This window comes from Buteo buteo, chromosome 16 (genome assembly GCF_964188355.1).
Source record: "Buteo buteo chromosome 16, bButBut1.hap1.1, whole genome shotgun sequence".
Lineage (NCBI taxonomy): Eukaryota > Metazoa > Chordata > Aves > Accipitriformes > Accipitridae > Buteo > Buteo buteo.
Window position 1 is genome coordinate 26,031,189 of NC_134186.1, and position 27,748 is coordinate 26,058,936.

A 27,748-nucleotide genomic window follows, 5' to 3' on the forward strand; every position below is an offset into this window, starting at 1 on the left:
TCATTTTCATCTTCAGCTGGATGAAATATAGCTAAAGTTCAAACAATAGAGAGGCACTGATTTACAGCAGCCAGAAGTGTAGCTATATATTTCAAATGTATTTTGTATACTGAGGCTTTCATAACTGAATGCCTATATTTTTTCAGGCCTCCTTGAATGTGCAGAGTCTATAAAAATTCAGCATCGTACACATTGCAGCATCAGAGAAAATGGTCCCAGCCGCTGGCTCATTCATTTATTCAGCTGTAGTCATCCAAACCACGCAAGGATGACCATATAGGTGCAATAAGGATACTTATTTTTCAAGGCTATATCCTGTCTGGTCTTTCACAGATGTTTTCTGACAGTTGCTTGCACTGTCCATAAATTTTAGCAACCAGCAGCTCCTGGTTCCCGTTCTGAGCCTTTGTGGGAGTGCGTGTGTATCACTGCCCCTGGAAGGATGGTCCTTTCCCAAAGCATCTCAGTTTCTTTGAGTCATTGTAAAGGATATACCCTCAGAGAACTATGTGGACACCTGAAAAAAAGAGGGAATATCCTTCTGGTGTACAGCGTAATTATAATCCGCCTCAACTTTGTGCTACAATGAGCTAGGTAGCTTAGAAAATGAAACAACGATAGATGGGGGGGGGGAGGGGTGGAATGAAAGGAAAATGAAAACAAACCAAAACCGATGTAGAAGTAAACCTAAAAAAAAGGATTCTTTTGAGGAAAAGTGAAAAAGGAGAAAATACAGGTCAGAAAGACGGGACAGATGAGGCTTGTACATCTGTCACTTTAGTAGCTGAATTTCCCATAAACTTCCATTGAGATCCGATTAGCTCTGCAGGGAGCAATCCAAGTGGGAAAGCATTAGATGTAACTGAACCTGTGATAAATCCTCCTGCAGCCAAGCATTAGTCAGAAATATACTGATCTAATAACAAGTCATGATTAGAGTTTAATCCTGACTGGTACTTTCAGAATTACAGATAAAATGGATCGTTTAGTGTTGACTTTTACAATTCCCCAAGGTAACAGTATGGGGTTCTCATTAACTAAAGGAATTATTCACTTTGAAGCTGAAGCCATATAACTGCATGCTTTTTACAGGACTGGGATCATTAGTATTGTCACAGAGGTGTATGTGAGTGACTTCTAAAATCAGGTACTAGTCACACCCCATGTAGTAAACTCCTAAGCATCTTAACATTTTTACAGCTGTGATATTGAGTTTTAAAACTTCAGATGGCTTTCTGATTTTCAGTTTGGGAAGAATCCTTCCGGCCCCACTTTTCCAGATGTGATAGGCATTGCTCAAAGGCTTCATTCCTCCAGTGCCTGAAAGTAGAGATGCAATATAATGAATCTCTGGTCTTCGTGATGTTAGGTGCGATGAATAAGAGAAAGCAATAATTTATATTTATGGTTGGTTGTGCGCCTTAAAAAAGTGCCACTGGTCATTAGAGATAAGATTGCTTCTTTTCTCGTTTTGCCTGTGGGATCTAGACTACATCTTTTGATTCACTGTGGTTAGGAACTGTTGTTTTTCATGGCTCAGCAAAAGAGAATGTTAGGGAGCCCATTTGCTTGAAAATGGAGATTTAATTGCTCAATTGTCTCTCACATAAAGTATTTTTTGAATCAAAACTCATAGTTTTCTCATAAAACTCTTGGTTTTCAATCTTTTTACCAAAAAATAAGCACCTTCTGGAAGATATAAGATAAACCAATTCTTCATGAGTGACTTCACATAATTTTAAGCAGCCTTTAAGATTTAACTGCATTTATTTTGTGCTATAAACAGACATTATTATTGAACGCTTCCTGTGCATATATGTTTGATTTCTGCAAGGGTTGCATGCAGGATATATTCTAAGGTTGTAAAGACACTTAGCATTAAACTTATTGGTAGAAAGATTAACCTGACACTGACATCTGTTTGGTGGAATCATAGAAAACAGTGCTTGCTTAGCACCTGCTTAGGCGTTGATATATCTTAAATGATATATAACCAGCATCATTACAGATACTTCTTTTGTATCTGTATATCATACAGATATTTCTTTTTCCAAAGCTTAGTGTGTTCTTTTTGTCATCATGATAATGCCTAAGTCATTTTCATTATTGCACTACCAACTAATACATCCCTAATGAATATCTTTGGGAATATTTCTCGTGTGCATATAAGCAAAAGTTTTCAGACATGGTCTATAGTGGGATATGAAAATAAAACAGACATTGACAGTTTTAAAGCAAAATACTGTTTTGCAGGTGTTTTTGTGTTTCAGCTTTCTGAAGTTTTTACATATCAATAGTTTTCAGATTGGAAGTATCCCAGTATATTTCATGTCTCCTTTTTTATGTTCCCTAAAATGCCTTTTGCTTTTCCTGAAATCTCTCTCAGAAAATATGGATTATGATGAGGTGGATGTCTGACTTCATTGTAAAAATTGAACGATTTCTGGGGCCAAGAGGTGAAGAAATCTATCTTCAAGTAATAATTCTCATTAGTTTCAGAAGAAAAAGCACCAACATGGAAAAGGAGTGGAGTTAGGGGACTGACTGATGGATGGAGTAGGTAGTTCTCTCTGCAGCTCTGTTTTGGATCAGGAAAGAGAAGTTAGTTAGTCTTTTGGGGAAGGAGACCAGAAGTGAGGAATCCAAGGTGTAAAAAGATGAGGAAGAAAGAGGAACCCGCTCTGGTGTGGGTGCTGAACACGCAGCCAAGAAAACCCTTGAACAGTCTGTCGGTTCAAGTTCAGCATTTGGTTAGGGTTATAGAAATGCAATAAAAATATCTTCCCAGTTCATTCCTGGGAGAAAAAAAGCCCAACATCCCATAAACCTGTTTAGTACTGTAAGAACCTCTCATGAGGTCCTAACGTAGAGCTGGGTGGGAGGAGAGGAGGTCCAGCCGCAGGGGTGCAGGAGCCAGCTGGTATTGCCCAACCTTCCTCACCTGGAAGGAGAGCGGAGGGCTGGAGGTCACCTCTCTGCAGGTCGGCTCCCATCTAGAAAGGATGGGAGAGCTGGGAGAGATGTCTGGCGCGTACAACCGTGAGAGCCGAGAAGGCTAGACTTGTTTGAAGAACGAGTTGTTTCTCTCCAGCTTTGCCCCTGAGGGGTGGCTGCTGGAGACCTGCTCTGGGGAAAGGGCAGAGCCTGGGGCCATCGTCACCCGCGATGCGCCACGTCCCCGTGTCCCCAGTAGGTTAACCCATTTCTTTGCTCCTGCTTGGCACCTGGGAACTAACTGCCATGCACGCATGGAGTCTGGTCCATGGGACCAGCGCATTGGAGGAAAACCAGGCCAACAGTACAAAGGGATGCAGACCGGTTGAGGGGTCAGCTGAACTCCTGTCTCGTGTCAGTCTGACAGCAGAGTTGCTCTGGCTTCAGTAAAATAAGTTGTAATTTAAAATTGTGCAACTGCAAATTGAACTGCATCTGCTGCTTGATGAATATGGGTGGGGTTTTTTTCCATAGAGACATATAAGTGTTTGTTTACTTATTTATTATAGTAAGTGTATAGAATATCACTTACAGTATAATCTTTTATTTAATTTCCTAGTAGTGGTGGCTTTCCTGCTGTCTCATAAGGTAGTGTGTTTTCAACGTAAACACTGTTTAATAACAGAATGTTTAAAATAAGAATACACACAGACCATCGTTCCAATTTTTGTGCTTTCAGTGTTAAACAGCTAATTGTTTTTTAAGATGTACATGGTGACGATTGTGTTGCTACAAATATGAGTGGATAGAAAGCATAAAACAATTTTTTAAGGTACACATTCGTCTGAAAATCCCTTTGGTGAATAGAAACAAAGCAAAAGGACCTTGAGTCTCCTGCATATTGAGGTGATTTGTATGTTGCACACTTTGACACATTTGTCACTGTCTGATGAAATGACCCTATATATCGAAGAAAAGATTTATTTTCAGACATTTTTGTTCACAGCTGTAGTTCTGAAAGATGAAAAGTGCTGAGAATTAGAACATATTAGCCTAACTACTGGGGAAAATTAAATATTTTTTTCTAGTACGAGGTAACCAGGATTCTGATTTTGTGTGATGATTTACATCCAACTGTAATGTGGCTTGTTGCAAAATTGCTGTAATAGGAGTTGCAAGTGTTTGTCACGGAGAAGGAAGGCATTAAGAAATAGAAGCCTGTTTAGGAAAATCCAATGCAGTGTCTAAATATCTAGATCCTAGAGTCCAGATAAGCTGCACCTGAACAGCCTCTCCTGAATGTTCCACTAAGTTCAGGTGCTCAATTAAATAGCAGAAGATTATATCATATCTCAGGAAAGCCAGCTGCTCCGTAGCATTACTCAAGGAAACCCATTTAAGTGTGAAAGCATCATAAACATTACTCCAGCAGTGGGCTTCTAGTGATATAATCTCCCCTTTAGTAATCAAGGGTAATCTTTCTTTTAAAGAAAAACCCTGATGTCAGACATTTCTTTTAGTAAGAAAATAAATACTAATTACGCGGTTTTTCTCTGAACTCCACCCTTCAGCTGTAACAGTGTTTTATCCTATAGCTTTTTTGAGACTCCTCCAGCAATAGTTTAAGGAATGTTTTAGTAGGAAACAATTTTGGTATTTTCTTATAAAAATAATTATTGTAGGTAATCAAGGATATTAAAAAAAAGTAAAAATGAAGCAAATAGTAAAAGAGTTGCTGTAAGAACAGATATGCTCCTGTTAATTTCCTAAGCACTTCCAGAAACCACCTATCATAGGGTGGATTTGAGTTGTCTTCTGGAGTAAGTTGCCTTGCTATATATATATTCCTATCTATAGACACAGGATAAAGAAATAATAATAATTTAAATTAGACATGTAACTTTAAGACAGCTAAAGCTGTGCCTGACTTTTAATCATAATTTTAAAAGAGTTGTTGTTGTTGTTCAGAACCCTTGATTGCTTTGCAATTGCATGTGATAAAAATCCATTTAAATCAACCTCTTTTCATATTCTTGTTTCGGCAGCTGAAGAGCTCCTGTTTGTCAATCCTTTTCACTAGAAGTGTTGGTATAAATTCTTTCATGCTTATATTGATGCCATCAGAGGAAGGTAGCTGGCAAGCTCATTGGTTTGGGGATGCTAAACTTCATATGGGATCAAGAGGAAGCTAGAGTTTCACGGAAGAGCAATCCACTGGGGGTTTCTATGTATGTAGAGATGATCTGTTGATCTGGAAATAATGAAAGTACTTGGAAAATAATACAGTGTGACCGCCTTGTTCTGAAATCCTTCCCTAGCATCCTCTTTTGGCACCTGTTGCAGGCAGGATCCTGGGCTAGAGGATCCTTTGTCTGAAGCACTGTGACCGTATTCATGTTTTTAAAGAAATTTGACCCTGTGAACGTAAGAATTAGCAGCTCTAGAGATGGCTGAGTTCAGTAAAGACAACAAAGTGAAGGCCTGGATTTTTCACCTGAGAAAACTGACTTCTAGAGGATGTGGCGAGGCCAATTCCTGCCAGATTCATATGGAAATAAATCACGTGGGAGGTGTCCGTTGCTTTTGGGTAGGCTGCAAGCACCACTCAAGCCATCTGTACATAAACTGCCTTCTGAGGAGTGCTCCTCATAGTTCTCCTTCTCGCACCCTGTGTATATTCCCTTTCCAAATGGCTGACCTCACCATGGCATTTGTGGAAAGCACGGAACGGTGTGCGGAAAATGCGTGGGTTGGCAATTAATTTGTTTCCCCTTTGCTTGGAACCGCAGATGAAAGGTTTCTGTAATTTTCACGGGTAGAAATAATTTGCTAGTACAGAGATCCATCTAACAAAATCAAGTTGGTGCTTCACAGTGTGTGTTTGCTCACACACGTACAGACGTACCTCTTTATGCAGCACACAGTCATGGATTTTGTTCTTTCCTGCTGTTTTCCCTAAAGTGTTTTGAGGCTGAAATTATACGGAGGGGGGGGTTGACTTGTTTATAGAGAGTTGCTAAATATTTTCATGGAACTCTGTGCATTGTAGACTCCTTTTTAATACATTGTTGAAAAAAACAACCAGTGCAGTTTGTTGAAATGACAGACTTTCAAAACCTGATTTTATTCTATGTGTCTATGCTTATTGCAAGCATAAAATAGAAACAAGTTTAACAAATATGACTTTAATTCAGCTACAGGTATTAGTGGTTTTAAATGTTCTTGATGACCTAATAGCCACATATACAGGCTTCCTAAATCCCTCTGTCTCCTTCAAAAATCCTTGCTCCCATAATACTCGTTACTAAAAAGTAGCGACTACACCGCTGAAACCGATGGTCTTGATAAGCCTGTGTTGAAAATCAAGTTTATCTTCATGGACTTTCAAGCTAGGATTTAAAATATCCATAGGTTTCTGCTGTTTACTTAGACATTGTTAAAGCACTGTCTTTAAGCTTCTGATTTTCCTGAACCTCTCACCAGTTCAGCAGATGTGCTTTCGTTACCTCCACTAAGTGAAACTCTTCGGGTCAGGTGTTTTGGGTCATCTGGTTCAGTGTATTGTATAGAAGGTAAAAAAAGTACATACAAAGTATTAGTGTGCGAATCAGAGAGAAGTCAACAACAGTGAAAAAGCAGAGGAAGTTATGAAAAGAATGTATGCTGCTCTCAACCTGCCACCATCACCTCATTTGAAATTGTTCCTATGAGGAACACCATTAGCAGCATTTCTGCAGGCAAAACTCTACTTAAAAGGATTCCTTAGGTCCCTTAAGGTAAAAATCTTAAGAAAAAGACAGCTAAATGCACAGAGACCTGTTAATGAATATCCAATATGATGGAAAAACAATGATTTGTTGTACTCCAAATTATTCTTAGAATTGTTAGCTAAGATACTTTAAGTTAAGCATTCAACAGTAATGCTCACTGCAGATGAACCATTGCAATTTCTGGTACGGGTGTTTTTTAAAGTCTTCTGTCAAGTCATGTATCTTTGCTTGTACAACAATTACTCATAGGTGGCTCTTAGGTAAAGAATTCATATCATCATCTCAGTAATCTCCAAACAAGTAGTTGAATTCAAGTCTGGGTTTTTTTCCAAAGAAAAAGGTATCAGCCACTGTCAACTGGTGCACACTATTCTAGTATTAAATACTTTTATGTTCCTGTCTTGTCCACAACAGAGAATATTCATCCTAAACCTCACCACTCTTCTGCAGTCAGTTTCCCTGGTAACAAAGCCAATGATACAAGTTTCTGCTGCAAATTAGACCAGGCTAAATATGGAGCCATATTACTGACTTAATTTGAGGCTACGTTCTGGTGCACCCGCAAATAGAACTGCTGTTAGTAACATTACATGATCTTTTATTTAAAGCTTTTTTTCGCGTCAGGTAGCTAATCCATGACCAGTGAGCCAAAGAAAGCCCCAACCGGCTCCGTGCCGCCTCCTGTCTTTGGACCCCTGGCTCTCTCCCTAGTCAAATGATTAAAATGCAAGGCATGTCCAGTAGTATGAAAAGATTTGTCTTTGTTCCTGGATCACTGCCATATCTGTCCCAGGAGATGGCCTTTTAGCATGTCTGTTAGAGGGTATGTGTCTGTTCTTCTGCCTAGGATACATTAGGTGAGGATTTCTCTCAGAAGTATCCTAATTCCCTTCTGCTTTTTTTCTAGAGTGCCAATCCCCACATAATCCTATTAAAATTAGAGTTATAAGGCACACCTACCAATGCGACTTAACAAAGTTTCAGTGAGGATTATAGTACCAAAATTTGAGACAGCAGCAAATTATGTCCTCCTGCCTTGTTACCATACCACCTGGATTTTACGCAGGCTTCAGGCATGCCTTGTCAACTGTCCTTGCCGCATATCTATAAAATGCCTTCATTTAATTCCCTGTCCCTTCCCCGTGTAGCAGGTAGCCCTTCATTTCTTACCCTCCACGCTCTCGGCTCTGACTTAGGGGAACATTGGTTCAGGTCTTCACTGTATGATTCTTTACTTGCTTTTTCACATGCTTTTGTAAGCAGTGGAATAGTATTTGGCTTCATGTCAGCAGTTGCTGAATTGAAGTTGCTCTATTCAATCCAGACTGCTCAAGAGAGAATAGCCAAATAATAAAACAGCACATGATCTATGATTAGCAATTGAATTTGCTCACTTCAGCTTGTAATCTGTAGCTGGTTTTGCATGATGCTGCTAATTCAAACATGGGCACGACTTGAGCTTCGTTTTGTGGGTTTTCGATAGGCCAGCTATTTGGAGTTAAAAGAATTACTTAATTTTGTTGTACAAGTGTTCAAGTTATATCTTGACTCAACGCTGCACTGAATAGAATCCAAAATTATACATACTTGTAATTACAATACCATCGTTGTCATCTAAATCACTGCCCATCTGAATGAATACCGGCTGGAGTGCCTGATGCGTAGGTATGCAGAGATATAGTTTCAGGCTCTGTGCAAATTCAAGCCTTTCTGCATATTTCTGTATCGGCTGCGCTCATTTGTTTAAAGTTTATTTCACCACACCATAACAGCTGGAGACTTACTTTGCTTTAAAGAACATACAATAACTGGGAGAAGTACCCGGGCTTGACACACACGTGAAATGCTGCCGTGCTCTCCAGGCACCAAGCCAACACCAGAACGGCTGCCACAGCATCTCCTGCCCTGTCTCTTCCTCTGCTTGCCAAAATTAAGCTTGCATGAGTGCCAACATCTGGTGCAAGCCATACTGTACCTTGGCTCTGTGCCTTGCCACCACCTGGAAGAAAGACTGTAGATTAAAATCTGGAACTGAAAGGCATTTGATTTTGTGAGCTGTAGGGAGCAATAGCATTTCTGTTTGTGTCTGCTGCTCTGTGTATTTCACATTAGATAATAAACTGAGAGGTCTGCATGTATCTAAATCTAAACTAGCTGCTTAATGATCAAACTTTTTATAAAATGGTCAACAGCATCTAGCAGTCAAAGCTAATGGCAGCAGATGGACTTCAGGGTGCCTATTCCAAATTCTTTGCTACTGTGCTACTCCCTCCAAATTCCAGTCTGGTTGCGACCTCTTTGTTTTAAATACAGGCACAGTTGCTTTCTTTTTTCCTAATATTTGCTTGGTTGCTTTACCCAGAGGATTCTATTGCAAGGGATTGCAAAGGCTTAGTCTGCTGCTGCACCACTGTATCCTCTCTGGCTTCGTTCTCCTTCCAGTATGCTGGCTTTTGAGCAAGTGTCCAGCTTCTCATCTGCATTCTCAAATTTGATGAAGGATTTTCTCAGCGCTATGACTGTATTTCTTCTCTGGGAGGTCTCCTTTGTCCTTTCTAGTTGCATCTACATTGCCACGTACCCTGCAGTGCTAATCCCCTCATTATCCAGACCTGGCACCCTTCCTGTCTATGCGTCAGGGTCCTTTACAAGAGAGTAGGTAATAATAAAAAACAGGCCCTGACAAGCAATCATTATTTAGCCTACCCGCAAGGATGAACCATGGAACTTCACAGCTTCTGTTGTACCAGCTTCACTGTTTGGTTTGGTTTTGGGGTGGGTGTGGGTTTTGGGGTGTTTTGTTTGTTTGTTTGTTGGTTTTTTTCTGTGCTGACTGACTTGATGGCTCAAGTGTCCTGCTGTGCTTAGGACTTCTGTCTTTGGCTACTGATTTGTGAATCTCTTTGACAGAGGAGGGTGTGCCTGTTCACCTATGGCCTTGGTGTCTAGTAGCCTGTGATGCCTTTGGTGGGCTGTGACTGGCTACCGTGGTCTTCATGACGCCTTGCAGTACACCTCTGTAGTCATTCTGCCACATTGCTGCAACAGGTTTGCTCCTCCTTGGAAGCAGGGTCTTCATTAGGTTCATGCATCCTGAAGCTGGGTTGCTGATGTTCTTGGGATAGCGTATTGGAGTCCTTCGGTGATGCCAGGTGGGAGCTTTTCCTGGCTGTCAGACTCTGGATTGTCCTTAGTACCAACTCTGCTCTCCTGTTAGTTTGTGGGTGAATAAGGGAGGATGGCTGGGAGAACAGTTCACATTTGTACTTGCTGTTTGAATTCTGCTGCCTGGGCCCAGTATGGTGGGTGTCCTGTATCTTACAAATGGGATTTAGGGTTTCTCCGTTACGTTTATTGTCTAATCCAAATGCAGGTGACATGAATGCTTCCTTATCTCTGTGCCTTATGACGTTTGTTGAAGAGACGGTGTTAGTAATAATTACAAAGCACGTGGAATCAGACAGAAATTGGGCAATCTGAACTTGAGTCCTGGTTTCCCATATTACCAAATAGACCGATACTACATAGTTGCTTGTCATCCTATCCCCTAGGCTTTTGGGGGGCAGTGAAGGAGCTATACTCTTTGTATGTAATCTGCTGTTCCTTACACGTGCCAGAAGAAATCAGACATATTATTCCAGAATATCCCAAGAAAGTATTGAAAACTAATATTGGACTGCATCTATAAACAATTTTCTGTGGCACTCTGAACAATAGGGCATGCCCCTTAAAATCTGTGTGTCTCATGGATGAGCATAGTACAAATTGAATCATCAGACAAAAAGGCAAACCCTCCAAAGACTATACTATTCTTATTCTGTGGAAAGGCTGTTCTCATAACCGGCTAATGAGGAGTTATCTCTCAAATAGGTCACTTCAGTTAATGCCATACCATGGACAACTCCAAAGTAGATCAGATACTGAGAGACAGAGATTTAATTTGTTTAGTAATTCACTTTGCAAGGCTCTGAAGTAAATGAATACGTTAAAACTGGTTTTCTAAAAGAAAAAAAAATACACAGTATTATCATAGATATGATTTTGCTAAAATAAATCAAAGCATAAGAAAATTTAGATAGGACTAAGCACGAAAAAGTGCTATGCCGTTTTAAAATGATTTGGTACAACACAGAAAAAAATAACACTGAAATTATTTCTCTTGTTCTCGTAAAAAGTAGACCCACTTCTGTGAGCATCAGACTTGAAACATTCCTAGAGTATCTGATGTAATCAAAGGGATGGGAATGATTTACTGGCGTTTGCAAGTAGATGTTGTGCTCTCCTCATTTACAAAATCTTCTCAGATGTTGTACTTCAAACCCTCTCTGGATATTTGATTCTGTGAACGGCTGCTGAACATTCAGATTGATTGCTTCTCCTCCACATACTGTTGAAAAGTTCATTTATGCCGCTGCAGTCTGGTGTGGTTTCTGTTCGCGTGCCATCCTGAGCCTGCGTTCAAGCCCAAAGCCATTCCGTGAATTCAACGTGCGTCCATGCTGCTGGGGCCTAAACTTGTGTTCAGCAGCAGACCTGAGGAGACCTTGAGTGCCCAGAAAACAAATACGTTACGAGCCCTAAATGAAGGTCTTCAGAGAGTAAAGGGGCTGGACAGGGCCCGGCTGAGTCCTCCACCAAATGTCTATTAAAGTTGGGTACCAACACTAGATGGTCAGTGTTGGGGTAGTTAAGTTAGGCTCCATGACCCATCACCGTAGCACGCAGACGATAAAGCAGTCAAATGCAAGGCGTCCTTTTGCCAACAAAGTGGCCAAAGGAAGCAGGACTAAGGGCGCGGGCGGTCCTTTAGCACCTCGGGCTGCGCTCACGGAGATGTTGGCACGTGGTGTGGCCCACCTCGGCAGCACCAGTGCCAGGCAAAATATGACGGTAGGGGAAGCATGCTCAGCAGCCCGCGTGTGGAGAAAATGTGGATTCCTTCGATACCCCCTCAGAGTCAGCCTGCAACAGGCACATTTTCTGCTAGTTCCTTGCTGAGCTCACCTGGCCCAGGTCTTCATGTTGCTTAGCTGTTCATTCAGCTCAATAATTTAAAAAATGGAAAATAGTTCCTTGTACTTTTCCAAAATCTTCATGCCTGCATGAAGGTTTATTTTAAAAGTAGTTCTAAAAAAATTAATCTTTTTTTTTTTTACTGTTTATTTTTCTTTAGTTTTAAAGGCAATGATGCAACATCTAACAAAAGGACTGATTGACAAGATACAGTAAAGAACTTCTTCAGCCCCAGCCAGTTGGTGCTTGGTAGTAATATGCAGTGCTGGGTATGGTTTGATGGTAGGGCTGAACAGAAGCCCCCGTAACTTTTCTAGAGATTGGGTCAACTCTTAACTGCAGCTTTTGTCTCCAGAGCAGTCATGTAAAGATGCCAGTCCAGATATAAATTATATAAAAAAAATGAGGCAGCTAGCATAATAATACATCATTTCCCTTGTCACAAAATCTTGTCGTCTTAGATGAAGCGGCTAGATTTTCTACCAAGATGAGTCAAAATGCAGCAAGACCTCAGTGTCGGTACTGCCCGATTGCTAGAAGGGCTTGGCTCTGCCACGCTGGCCGGTGCTGGAAATCCCCTGCCCAGGGAGGAGATAAGCACGGTTTGGTCTTTGTACTGGTGCCTGCTTGACCAGAGAGCTGCCACCCCTTGGGGGCTGCTGCCCCCAGCATCAAGGAAACGGTCCGTGAGGTTGGAGCTTCTGTGGTGGAATATATGTAGGTCACAGGAGTTGGTTGAGGGCTGTAAAAATTGGGTTGTGCAAGTGAAAAGAAAAACTGGGAATACCTCTGTAGAATTTACTTTGTCAGTCTAAATTTCAGTACTTGTTAGTTCCAACAAATTAAAGAAGACTCGGAGACTGTAGCTCCACACAATTTCACATTGTAGTTCGGTTTGGTTTTTTTTTTAAGGAATAAGGAAATGTATTTGAAGCTGCAAAATTCTTATGATTCTTAAATTCGCGCCCCCCCCCCCCATTTGGTTGTATCAAAAATAATGCCAGATTAATAGAAATAATTGGAAAGAGATCTACCCTTCTCCCTAACACCTTCTAGCTAGTATTTTTTTATGAGTATTTTTTCTCCCCCCCCCCCCAACAAATTAGAATCAAATCAAGCTAAAGTGGTTTGAATAGTTCTTTCATTTCCTCCTGAAAAACCATAAAGACATCATTTTTAGCCAAAAATATATATTTTTTTTTTAAGTAATTGTGATAAAAAGCAGACATTTGTGTGGTTATTTTAACTGTTGTGATGCTTTGGTGCATGGCTTGATGGGGCTTTTAGACTCAATCATCAGTATTACCACACTACTGAAATGGTTCTGGCAGCTAACACAAAACTACACAGTTCTGAAGTCCTTCCTTCACATTTTCCTATCTTCATATGAAAGATTTTTCAAATCTTATAATTAGCTAAAATGTTTGCTAACTAGATAATCATTTGGAAATTAATTTTATGTTATGCAAAACGTAATTAAAAATGTAAATCAATAAAATGCAATTGTGGATGGTCATTTTATAACTTTAAAACCCAACTAATAGGTATTGAATAGAAGCAGAATTTTTAATGCATTCAGTATTATTGCAGAGGTTCTCAGGCGGGGCACATTAATTTTCCCATTAGAGACGGGCTGTTGGAGAAAATGTAACATTTTAAATGTCACAATGCTTTCTTTCAAGGCAGGAAGGAAAGTTCAGAATTTTTACCTGACACAATGTTAGGGTACTTTAAAAGTTACATTTTGCTACCAACACATTTCTATACAGGAAAATTTAAGGTTAAAATTCTTGGTTTCCTTATGAAATTTGGAAAGTTGAAACAAGCTTTTTTGTACAGACCTCTGCAGACTGGAATCCTGAAATTTAAACAGGGCAGCCTATTCAACTGTGGAATTGGGAGCCTGGTTTTTAATTTTAGCAATGGGACAAAATGTAATGATGTAAAAAGTAAGCGGGGAGGCCAGTTGTAGTGATAACTCCACTTTGCAAAGCGGCTCCACAATTGCGTATGCTATTGTGTACTTCATCTGCCTGAATGACATTTTGTACAAAAGCCCGTCGACGGATTTCTCTGTCCAGGTTGGTCTTGCATTGCTTTGCTGGTCCCAGGGAGCCTAGGGCTTTGAGCTTTAACGTTATGTGCTCTTAACCTGTTTGTGGAGATCTCCTGTTCATAGCTATGTAGTCAACTTCTTGTATTCTTGCCTAAAGCTGTCTTCCATTACTAAATAGGTATATCTTAAGGTGGATATTCCAGCAAGTCTTTCAGCATATCTTTCAGCTGTATTTTCTACAAAATGTCTTTGTCTTGTGTTTTGCTGTAAGCCCTCTGTGCCTTTATTTGGCCGCTCATTTAAATGGCTGATTCAGAGCACATTGCTGTTCCTTATCTCTTTGCTTTTTTTAAACTTCAGACTGTTCTACTGCAGTTTCATGCAATACTGGCAGCAACTTAAAATCCATTCTTTTAATTGCTTCATTTTTTGACTGTCAGCACTACCAGTTTGTTCTCTGATGTAGGCATGTAAGAGCACACAGCAAAATATTCACAAACATACTTCCAAATTCATCTAAGTCCTTTCTCTGCAAGCAGCTACCCTGACTGACAGTTCTGTTTGAAGATTTTTGGTTATTATTTGTAGTCCGGTAGTATCAATGGATCTCAGAGGGAGCTCCAGTGCATCACGTACTGAATAAATAGAAAGACACATTTTGGTGCCCAAAATACGTAGTGTAAAGGCAGGCTACGCAAAGAAGTCGTGTAGGCCTAGATTGCTGTCCCGATGGTTTTTTTTCAGTGACCTTTCAGTAAGGTGATGGGTGCCTTTTCTGTTTGGAAAGCAGTGTGAAATGCAGTGAAATGATCTCCCTACAGGCATATTTAGACAGATGCAGAAACGAGTTCAGAAACTGATGTTGATACTGCCCCACCAGTCTGGGAGCCAACATCCAGATCTTTGAGATATGAAGAAGTGATGGATCTACATTTTTCTGGTTTTTCATTTCTGAAAACACCTAATCTTAATATCTCTCTAGCCTTATAATAACCTCCAAAAATCTACTACTACCCTTTAATTAACAAGAGAGAAAATTCTGCTATTTTTCTCTGCTATAATTGCTCTTCCCAATGAAGCCTGAATAAAGCCTGAATTTTGAATAATGTTGATATATTGGCTCACTTAGAAAAGCATTGTTAGCAGCTGATTGCTTATATAATCTCCTTGGCAATTTTTTACATTTAGGTTGCCCTTATTTTGCTACGAGAAAAGAACATAGAGGTTTTTACTTCAATTGGATCCATTAATTTTCGTAAGTCTTTTGGACAGCAAGGTATTTAACCAACCTCCTATGCAGTTTCAATGAGACAATATTTCTAAAGAACTGGAGTACTTTTAGTCTAAGGCTTAAGGATTTCATTAGAAACAGGCCACGTTATCCGTGGAAGATTAATGCCCCTATGAACGAGAAGGGGTAAGGTAATCAGGAATAGTAGTCTTATATCATCATAAAAAACAGGGCTTACTGAAAATCACAGCAAAAAAGATTCAGAGTTTTAAACAAACCCCCATCACCGGTTCTTTTATCATTAACAACAAATTAAAACTAATTACCTTCTAATCACAGAAGAACACAGTCTGATGTTCCAGTCATACTTTGTGGTGATTATAGAGGCAGGTGTGGAGCGATGGGAATGCTCAACTAACACGCGTGAAAGACATGAATGACTAGAATTAGTTCTGTATGTTGTGCCAATTTTCTTTCGGGTTTTTCAATCTGTATGGAAGTAGGAGGATTTATATGTCTCCCCCCCCGCCCAAGAAATTCAGTTCAAAGAAGTACATTTTGGTGATTTTTAGATACACAACGTTTCAGCCAAGCAATTTGAAGATGTATTCAAGCTGGATACATTTCCCTGAAATTCTAGGAAGTGTAATGATAGAGAAGGTAAAGAGCAACTCCTCATGCCCATTCAGCTTCCTTTTGTTAAATTTTCTAATATTATGTTGAAGAATGAAGAAGCCTTTGAAACAGCCAAAGAAGCAAAAAATCCAAATCAAAACTTTGATTACAGTTTGCTGCAAAATCTCTTCCTAATCAGTGTGCTTTTGATTTTGGTCTACATGGTATATAGTATTTTGCTGAATATTTACTTTTTTTCTTTTTTCTGTATGAATGCCAAATGCTCTCGCAGTCGTACATGGATATCGTGGAACTCAGTTCTCACTCATCTTGGTTAATAATCACGTCAGTTTAGTTGTCTTCTTGACTCCCAAATATATGGAAAACCAGTTCTTAGGGGGAAAAAAAAAATATTCCAAAGAACAGATTTTTACAAAGCCACTTTACTAAACTGATCATTAAATATAATAAAATAATGTCAGTAGATGTTGTGTTAGAGAAATATGTAAGAGATATAAAGTTATAAACTTAATGGAATGGGAAAGTCCTAATGCTGAATATTTTAAGAGGTTGAGACACACTAGTCTCTGGTTGGCCAAGTGGTAAGCTGAAAGGAGAGGAAGGTGTCATTGCACCTGCAGGTGGGAACCTCAGCATGGATATGAGGAACCCTGCTCCAGGGCAGGGTGCATCTCTGCTAAGGCATTTTATTCTAACTACAATAAATGGATGTAATAATGTGTGGGGGTTTTCTTTTCTTCCTGGCTGTTTCTAAGCAGTTTAGTTTAACCCTTCTATTGGGTGGTTTCCTAAACCAGTCAGCTCTAAGTGCAGAGTTCATTCTTCCCACGATCCTTTGCTTAGGCATTCTCCATCCCCAGATGTCTCTTTTTGACTTAAACTAAAATGTTTTACTCATAAAGCCATACATTATAAACATCTTACTAGACAGTCTACAAAAGTGAATTTTCTCTAGTGTTACCTATGTATATTTCTAATTTATTTTTAGAATACAAGCAATCTTTTGATTTTATATTTGCACTGCTTCTAGCATTGTGGTATATGACTTTGATTTCTAGATATTTCTCAAGATCCACGCTCCTTACATAGAGAGGTGTTCTTAACAGATCATCTGACATTTTTAGATGAGTCAAGCTCTCACTTTAGATCAAAGGGTGTTTGTGCTATATTCATGCGATGCCAAAGATTATAGCTGAAGAGAGGCTTGGTTTCTGCTAGGAGCTGCCTGAGGAAGGTGCCAGAAGGATGCCTTAGCGTAGGACCCTCTTTCACCTGAGTATAGGAGATATGTTGGCAGTGATTTTTAATTGGCTAAACTGTACTGAGCTCCATTGGTCCTCCAACATCGTCTCCACTCTGCCAATCTTTTCTTCCATAGACTAAACTTATGGCCAGACATGCAAAGACCAGCTCTGCTAATCCTGTTATTCCCAGAATTTAGTAGAGCCTAGGTGCAAAAGAGAAATTATCTTGCTATTTTCTTTTTTGGTGTTCTTTGCCCCCATACTGCATTGTTTACACATAGCAACTTTTCATGGATTTTTATATTCTTATTGATCATTAAATAACTTGGGCTTGAGGGGACCTCTGAGTATGGTCTAGTCCAACATCTTGATCAAAGCAGGACCAAATCTGAAATTGAAGCAGGTTGCTCAGGGCCATGTCCTAGTCAGATTTTAAATATCTCCAGTGGCAGAGTGGGCAACCAGTTCTTCACCACTCTGACTGTGAAAATATTTTGCCTTATATCTAGTTGGATTCCCAATGCTATAACTTGTGGACGTTGCCTCTTGTCTATTCATGTTGGACATGTTTTGCTTCTACTGGGACAATTGGGCAGTGTACTGTCCTAATTGGACAATATTTTGCTTGTACTTTTCATTTTTCTGTAACATGCTTGTCAGTCTGTTCCTCCAGGCAAGGTAAACATCATCCAGTCTTCTCTTCCCACTCACAAAAAAAAAAAGGAATTTCATCACAGAAGGTAATCGGATTGATCAGGCTGCCCTTAGTAAATCCATGCTGGCTGTCCCCGGTTACCTTCTTGTCTGACAAGCCTGTTGTTCACTTGATCTTCCCTCTTGCCTTTTTTTAAAGATTAGCATAAAATTTGCCCTTTTTTTTCTGAGTCATCAGGAACCCTTCCAATCTTTAAAATGTGGAACTTGTGAAGAAATGTTTAGTCTTTACTGAACACTGTGCAATTTCAGCCAGAGTAACCGGGTGAATGTATTATTAATAACTCAAGCGATCCTCTAGGTGCAGGATAACTGTGTTATCTGCTCCATGAGAAACACATACTGTGCCCAATGTCAAATATTCTCTGTACTGAATACGCGGAATTGAATGAAATGTGTAGAGTTTGGCACGAAGTTTTCCATTGTTGCTTCCACTGTCTTTTGTGCTTGCATTTCAAGTCCCCAGACATTTTGTGAATCAACTGCAAGATCTTTTTTGAGGTCACAGTGTCATGATTTAGGATTTCATAACAACCGAAATGTCATGCAGAAGCACCAACTTTGCCAATGTTGACTTAAGGTAAAAAGGATGGACAATACCAAGGATTCTCTATCACAGCTAGAATCCACAAAAGAGAGATTCTCCTCTTTTCAGTTTAAATTTCATGCGGCCTTATGATTGTTTTGACATTTTTTAGCTGGGCACTGTTGTAAGTAGCAGATTTAGTTAATGCCATAAACTTGGTAAGTTATAATACTCTCAGCATGCCCAATCCCTGTTAAATCCATCTCTTTTAAGCTCTTTCGTAATTTAAAATTCTCAATAAACAGCACACAATGCAATTACCAATAGACCCTAGTTGGTTTTTTTTAAATAAACAATTATACTTGAATGTTCATTTTGTAAGTGTCTGGTACTGATTAAAAAAAAAAAAAAAAAAAACAACACACAAAAAAACCAAAAACCCAAAACAACAACAAAAAAAACCCTGTAACAAAAAACCCAAACCACAATCATGATCGGGATTAGTTGTGAGGCAATTATGTATTTAAGTAATTAAACCTATCATCCATTACATTGAATGCTCTAAAAATTCTCACATAATTGATGTCAGTCTTGTCCACAGAGTAGGTTTTGTCTCCAATGGAAAAGAATATTATTTCCAGATTTGAAAATTAAGTGCCTGGCTTTTACTGCATCCTCTTCTTCCCTCAGCACTGCTTTCCCACTCCCCCAGGCAAGTATGCAAATCCTAAGTGGCTTGAAAATAAATTCTGTGCTTTTAAACAAACGTAACTTGAAATGTAGCGAAGCATTTTCAGATGATGCTTCCCAGATCCTATCCCTGTGTAATATTATAAAGAGCACAATGATATCCTTTTCTTGAAAACGCTAGCAGTGGTGAACAAGAATTGCCATAAACAAATGAAAGAAACCAAGTTGAATGTCAGAATATAAATGCAAATTTTGACCAAGAAATCAATTTCTTCTTTGTTTGTATTCATATGAAACATATCAGAAGTAGGAAGGTGCTCAATACCAGTTGCAAATAGAAAAGCATTGATAGCAAATTTAGTCTTATACGTGTAGCAGTGAGCTGTGAGATATTGAGATGACACTGTTCTGTCAATGTTTTAGAAATGCCATGTGAGGCTGGAACCTGCATTCACATTGACTTTTCAGAGGACTTGCACTCAAAAGGCTTTTGTTAATTGGTTTTATTAATATGCTATCTCTCTGTATTCCTTGCCTAACTGAGGAGACCCACCTTTCTCCAGCCCACCTTATCTGGCATTGTGCTGATTTAATCACGGTGTACTAGAAACACAGAACCCACGCTCGTGTGAATAACGAAACCCCCAAAGATGTGCGATGCTGCAGAGGATAGTGGAGTTAGTAGCAAAGTATCCCTGTCCTCTACACTGTGTCCATACAGTATTATGAAGAAGTCTACTGGGACTGTCCTACCTTCCTTTAAGTCAGTAACTCATATGTGTAGAACTAAATAGGTGTTAATAAGGTGATTACCTACCTTCAGTTATTTGCTTTAATTTCTTTGTTTCAGAGCTAAATAAAAATTTAGAAAATTAACAAAACCAGGGAAACGGCTTGCTAGTGAGAAGATGGTTGCTGAAAATGTAGATAGAATTATGAAGGTTTCCTGTAGCTTTTGATTTCCATGAAGGACAAAAAAAATTAGTTCACTGAAATTTCCCCTACTTCTGTATACTAAAAATCCGTAGGGATTTTGATTTCCACATGGCTTCATTTGATGAGTTGTGAGATATATCTGAATATTAAGATAGTGTATTGAAAGACAAGTGAAGCATGCTACTGCTATACTACCAACAAGGGACTGTTGTTATTGTTTAATCAGTTTTCAATATGTTGTATGTAAGTTAGTTTAACTTGGCTCTTCATAACTTTGTTTAAGGGAATGGCTTCCCTTTTAAATAGTGCAGCATGCAGATAACTTGGGATTTCATTTTCTTCTCTTTAAAAAATCATTAGTGGCAAAATAATCTTGCTATGTTGTCATAAACACATATCCTATTAGCAGCTATATATTTATATATTTAAAACCGCTAATGGCTTACAGTGTGTTTATTATGGCTAATGTTCTTGAACAATATCCATCTGATCTTTCATTACCTTTTTCATAAACTCTAACAACCACTCAACCAAATATCAGCCCCCAAACACAAAAGTACATGAATTAAATTAAAATTTACATTTTCTAGTATTTTTTTTTTCCAAGGCACTTGCTTTCCAAACTTATCTATTCCGCATTCATTAGAACTGTAGTGTAGTTCAAACAGTCTGTAAGCAGCCCTTATCTCGAAGGAGTCTGAATGGCTGAGTAATCTAACTGGACAGTTAAGGATTTTCTGTCTAAGCTGACTGATGTTAATTTTCATAATTCTAGACTTTTTTCCCTTAATGTTTCAGAGTGTCATTAAGCAGAGTTCAGACTTTTTAGCTCCATTAGGAATAGCTCTGTATACCTGCTGACCCTTAGGGTAAGGAGTTGCCTCACTTGAAAAAAGATATGAAGATGGTAGTGTAAATGTAGAGTGATAATTTCACACAAGGAGTTTTGCTTTTTATGGCATATCTTCATTATTGTATTATCTGTGTCCTAGGTGATCAAAAGTGTTCTACAAATTCCCAAAGTTAAATTTAAAAAAATAAAAAATAAAAAAAAAAAAAAAAAGAAACAAATTATACACTACAGTTAATATGCAAGATGAATTTGAAAGCTTTTGTAGACTGGTCACTGCTGTGAAATGTGAGATCCATAGCAAACGTATTCTTAAGAACGTGAACTACATTCATTTGCAGTCACTGTAAGTTTATATTCATCTGCCTAAAGAAAGGTAGTTCCATTTTCTTCAGCCGAAGTAACACACAAAAGTGCTTCTGACAACACTAGTCAGCTATAAGATTGATACTCCTGGGGATCTTTTTCAGATGATATTAACTTCATTAGTTTCCAGAAATTGGCTCAGATTTCATCCCAGTACTCCTGAACTCAAGAATAATTCAGGTAAAAATTTACCCTTTATTTCCATGCAGGCAACAGTATGTGTCTCTCCTAGGACAGTGCAGGCGCAAAGGTATGCCTGCAGCCATTCATCCTGCTTTTGTGGTGATAGGATCCACGATAGTATTATGCACAAACTTCTTGCAGGCAGTTGCTCATCTGCCTTTTTTTTTCTTTTCTTTTTTTTTTTTTTTTTTTAAAAATAGGCCTATACTTATGATCAAATGATAGCTTATACAAAAATGGCATATCCCTAACAGTATACGCATTCAGAGTAATTCTCTGATTCTGAATCATATTTGCCCCGTTCATTCAATAATGACTTTATGCTGTTTTTCTAGTTGTACAAGTTACTATTGGATCAACTCATCCATTTTAGCCAGTCAACCTTCAAACACAGAAATATCTGATTTTGGAAGACCAAGTTAGTTTGTAGATTGGCTCATGCATCAAAATTGATAGTTGAATTCAGATTGCAGAGCCTTCTATACTATTTATTCATGTTCTCAGAAAGTACCCAGCAGGACTCTAGGCCCTGAGTGTATAAACTGTTAAAATGAGTTAACTTGGTTTAAGACATGAAGAGAAAAATAAAGTACAAATTGTCTTATCCACAAACAATAAGTTTTTCTCCAAGTACAAACCTAGATGTATAGATAAGGACCTGACCTGCGCATAAATATTGCCAGCTTTCATGCTACATTTGTGTCATTTATGACATCATTTATGTCATGAGGATCTAAGAATTTGTGCGTAACAATATATATCCCTGTGATGTTATTTTTTAACATTCATTTTATGTTTCTCTTTGGTTGGTTACAAGCCTGAAATTGTGTTTTTATGGAAATATCCTTAGTAGTTATACAGAAGTCATGAACAAGTGGTGTACATGATCCCGTTTCAGAATTGTGGGCTTTAGTAGTGCTAAGGATCATTAGCATTAGAAGCAAAAAGTTTTCTCTACTATGTTTTAACCTTGACATTCAGTGAGTAGAAATGAGAGTAATGTGTCACATGATCTTCTTCAACCTTGTATCTTTTTCAAACACAGGGCTGAAATTATACTTTTTTCGTATCATTTTGTTCTACTACAAATGGAACTAATTTGTTTGTAATTTTTATTTACTTTGTAGAAGGAGATTGTGCTGCTTAATCATATATAGTAAAAACTCATTAGCTAAGAATGAGTTTTTAGCTAAGGATGAATTAGTTAAGAATCCGCTCTATTCTGTCATCGAGAAAGAACATGTTCTTGGTGTCTCTCACACCTGTAAGTGTATTTTCTAGCTCCTCATTTCTTCTCTAATTACATCTTGATTGTGGGGTAAATTCTCTAAGCTGCATTGGAAGGAAAATCATTGTCTTTTTATCCTCTCTGTGGGGAATTCATTCCACTTGTTTACTGATGTGTGTGGCAGACTGAATAAAATGATTCCTAATTAGCATATATGAAATAATCATTGGTCTATCTGGAGTCATAATTAATGCATTAGGAAGAATTTACTGAGTGTCAAGGAGAAAGACATTAGCATAAATGAGCTTATTTTAGATGGGCTGCAATTGAGAGACTACTTTCCGATAAGAATGTTTACCAAAATTAAGCAATAATAACATATCAATTTACTAAGACCCATTAGCATGCATGATCTGCAAAGAAGCTCCAGCCCTGCTTGGAACACCTTGCTAGCCAAAAGATTTTGTTGGCATCCTAATAACGTCACAGCAGCACCAGCAGGTGTGGGGATGAGGAGCGAAGACGGTCTGTGGATGTACAGAGAGGCTTTCTTTAATACGCTTACGGACCTTGAGAAAAGCAGATGCTGCACAATCTTATTATCATTCTACCTGGTAACTCTGAGGCCTTATTGATTAAAACATGTTCCTACTAAGAGTGTAACCTGTAGACGATAGAGAAACAAAGATTATCCTTACACAGTCAAAGATGTTTAAATAACTTTAATTTCTATATTGATACTCTGTGAGTGAGGAAGTGACAAACTGTGATAGAGTTTAACTATTTTTATTCCTTTTTTCCTTAGTCAGTCACCAGGCATCTGATAGCCTGGAAGTAGATTTTAATCTTTAGAGGACTCTGTGCATTGAAGAATGAATGTTCTACCCAGGGAAGAGGCAAGATTCAGGGGACTTAAAAATAGGCTTAGTCTTGTAGGACTTAAGTTTATAGGACTTATATCTAATATCTTTTATCATAGTCATCATTATCCTTAATGTTGAAAAGACATGACGGCAGATAGAGCCTGGCAGTGAGTCTGTAAACCATTGGGTTTGGCCTAACTTCATACATGAGGAACCGACTGAAAACTGTTAAGCCTGACATATCTCACTCCAGCGAGAGTCACTTTAGTCAAACCAGAGTCAAGTTAGTAGAAGAGGACTCCAGTATTGCACTCGCTTCAAGAAATGGTAATCCATTAAAGGATTATAAATTTACACTAATCCACCAAATTAATGTAAAATCTTTTAAGAACAATCATAACCACTGTCATTAATTCACATGAGGAAAGCAACAGTCCGGTTGATATCTCCCTCACCGTCCCCAGCTTCTGTACCTCTTTCCTTGTGTATTTCCAGTAAGACAAATCACTGTTACGTACTTTAAATCTTTGCTGCGGTTTTTGCTTCATATTCTTTGCTGTTGACTTTGAAGTGAAACACCACAAACCACCAGTATACTGGCAAGGCTACTGATGATAACAATCCCACAAAACACACCTACCATTATATATAGAAAGCATAGTCTTTTTACAGCTAAATTGGAACAGGTAAGTGTTTTGTCAGCCATAGTATTTGTGCCTCATTAAGTGGTATGCAGGATGACTGCTAACGTGCATGGGTAAATGCCTCTCTTGGTTGATGAGGTCTTTGTTGTTACAGTCAGAAGACCCAGTATATTGATTCATTGTGGTATTGACTTCTGAAAATGAATTGAAAAGCGGCATTATTGAGGGGGACTCAAGAAAGGAAAAAGGCAGTATTAATAATGCACCATGGTTCAGATGAATGCAGCCATTCAGATTATTGAACAAATCAGTACACAGTGTAAGAAAAAACAAAAGGCAGGGAAACTGTCAGTGCCACGGTACTGGTAAAGGAAACCTGTTTAGGCTTTCTTGCTGCCACCTTTGTTGCCTTCATAGACATAATATATCTAGCAATAACAATCTTCTCTGACCTTTTTTCTAATCAAGTTGTGAGTCTTTATACTGGGGAAAAGCGATTGTGATGTTCCATTTTGTTTGTGCCTCTTCTGGAGGAGATACCATATCTACCAGCATGTCAGAAGCTCCATTTCCAGAATTACATGCAAGCCGTTGTAACCAGTGCTGTTAAAAAACACCATCTACAGTGCTGACATTTTGGCCTGGTGATAAATGTTGTAGCAAAATAAGACTATTTCCTCTACAAAGGTCAAAGCCAAGGGAATCGATTAACATAGCACCTGCTTAAGGAGGAAAGTTGGTGTGTTGGAATAAAGAATTGTCTTCATTTTTCTTTTGTCCTTCCATATAAGAAGTTTATTATTTTGTGCTTCCACAAAGTAAACTAAGAAGGAAGAATGGAAAGAAATCCTTACGCTTGATCCTGCCCATCTCTGTAACTGTGAAGTCCCAGAAACACCATGGGCTATATTCTTTCATATCAGTTGATCTTAGTCCTGTTCTGCAATAGGGCCAACATGCCTGTTCATTTCCAGCATCTACACAAGCTGCTTCCTTAAAATATCTTTAAGAGATTAATGTATATAGAAGAAGGATTAGAGAGAGTCTTAGTTGCTGAAAGAAGGGTAATGGCCCTCAAAAAAAGGGTTTTTTTGTTCTTCCTCTCCCATCTCCTCTTCCCATCTTGGCCAAACAGCTCTCTTCTGAAGGATATACTGGTATTATGATGGGGCCTGGGGGTGGGCAGGTGTCTTCTGCCTCGCTTTTGCCATTAAAATCTAGGAATTCATCCTCCGGTTTTGCTCACCTTGAATCTTTGCAAGTCCTAAAATAACTGTCAAGTTATGAATTTTTAGGCACAGGTGGATACAGCCTAACTCCAGGTACTTGGCATGAGAATCAAAATGTGCTGTTGTACATTTCTGTTTCTCCCTGACTTTCTTTTTCATTGCAGTTTTCAGACACTGCTATTGCTGGGCATTTTCTTAATATTATTTCCTTCCTTTAATGTGTTCTAATGTATTATTCTGAGAATCTTTGCTGCCAGAAGCTAGAATGACAGGTGTGGAGAATTAGCCTCAGAAAATGTAAGACTTTTACAATAAAAAAAAATTAAGCATTTTATTCAGAGTAGCGAAGATGTCACGCCCCACTTGTGGGAGACTGTTACGGATTCTCTGTGTAAGATTCTCCTGTCCCAAGAGGGGCTTTAATAGATCTTGTCATTACTGCTGCTCTGCATTCGGAATGATGCCGTTGTCCTCTCTGCACCGCTTCTCTGACAACTAGCACGAGAGCCCCCCTTCTTTCGGGGACGAGAACATCGCTTTGGTAATTCCGCTCACTCCTCGTCTCTGCTCTCTCCTCACCTCGGTGGATCAGAAGATGTCAGGCAAAAGGCAGCAAACTTTTTAGTTCAGGAGAGAACTAGGGCATGATTTTGTTTAGTCTACGCATGAAAGAGGCGGTGAATGAAGGATTCTTGGTGGTGGGAGTAAGGAAGCGAGCCACACAGGCAGCCACAAACCTTTGTCTATCAGATACAAGGCAAGCAAATACCTTTTCAAACAGCGGCTGAATTTACTGCTGGCGTTAAATCAACTCCAAGGAGTTGCACCTGCCTGCAGCTTTTGGCCCTGGTGACGGTCTCTCTCGTAAAGATGTATGTATTTCTGCTAATCTGACCTCAAACCCCAGCGTTCTCATTTGGTTTCACATTCACTGCATAATTGCAATATAAGGATGAAAATGCTTTTTATAATGTAATTCATAAAGCAGCTTATGGCCTTGCATAATTAAAATGGCTAAATGGAAACAGCTCACTGCACTTTGAAATGCATACTAAGCTAACCAGAAATTTATCAGTGAGTGTAGTTTCTATGAGAGTGTGGAAACTTTGGAAATGTTTGATAACGGTGCAACCTAAATTACTCCAGGAGGTGCATAAAATTAGCAGTAATTATTACATGAGAGTTGTATCGCTGTATCATCATAAATGGCATATTAGATCTGGCAAAAAGCCTTTCAGTTTATAAGCAAATTGGATTCGTTCTGCATTTTGTTCCCTGGCTCACAACCGCTTTTAGCTGTACGCACGTGATCCCGCGCTTCCAGGATGTTTCTTAAAACAAATTCAACACTGATTAGACTCAGATACCTTATTTTTAACTGAGGCCTAACCATATATGCAAGTGATGTGAGAAAATTTACGTGATTGATCAGAACTCCCTCCAGTCCATCAAATTCACTTCTCTCCCGCTCAGCTAGAAAGACAGAGAAGACACAAAAGCTTTGCTGCTGTGACTAATTAATTAGGATCCATGTAGAAGTCTGCAAACTGAAACTGAGCAGCGTACTTACCATGAGCCAGTTAGATTCTTGTCTTGAAGTGTCAATCTTTGGAGCATATTTTCAATGTATAATGCAGCATTAATTAACACAATTAAATGTGTAATTAATCACTTAAAGTAATTATTTTTCCTACTCCCGGTATGAAACTGGAGAAGCTGGGGCATTGACTTAATCAAGTTACAGTATACCCAGAAATCAAGACCTGCTGTTTCTCAGCCTGATATTCCTGAGATGCTACATGCCATTCTCCTTCTTCCCCTTCCCAACAGGATGCCACACAGCATCTCCTGTAGCTTTATACGTCACTCCGAGGTTAAACAGCACCAAAGAATACAGTTATCCGTGGCCTGCCACCATCTCGGGGCTCTCCGTGAAGTTAACCAGCCTGCACAGAGTCTATCAACAGCACGTTCCCATCTGTGGGTTGCCACTCCAGTTTTTACGGGCAGCTGCATTAGTGGTTTTTGAGACACGAAGATTCACAGAGCAGCTGTACTATTAAATCCTGAATAGCGTCATTCTGAACACACAGATTTTAAAACAAAACAAAAAAATTAAGCCCATTTTCATGGAAATGGGAGGGTTTGTTCTTGGGGGAAAAAAAAAAATATGGTGCATTCCCCCCTCCACCCCCCCCGGTGTGCTGTCACAATTCGTGAAAATTCTTCTTCTTCTGTCCCCCTCCCAGTTAATGGACCTTAATTCTCATGCATATGAGGGATATGAACTTCCAGCATAAATGGGTGGATACTGCCAATAAAAAGCCTACATTGCTTTCAGTGAATGCTGTGCATGTGTCACCTCCCCCCATCATTAATTTTCAAGCACTGAGATTGCAGTAATTTCTGCTTATAAGTGGCATGTTGATGTGTTTATTACTTCGCAGTCGAGTTCAGGGCTGTTTCTCATATCTTTTTGCAGTGCTCATCACCACCTCAGTAGCTATAGACTAACAAAGCTGAGGCCCTAACCAAGACCCAAAGAAGCTGATGGCTGGAGAATTGCTGGTATCAACCTGCTGTTCAAACAAACTTTCTCTGTTACTAATTCTTCAAGCACTCGCAGTCTTGCAGA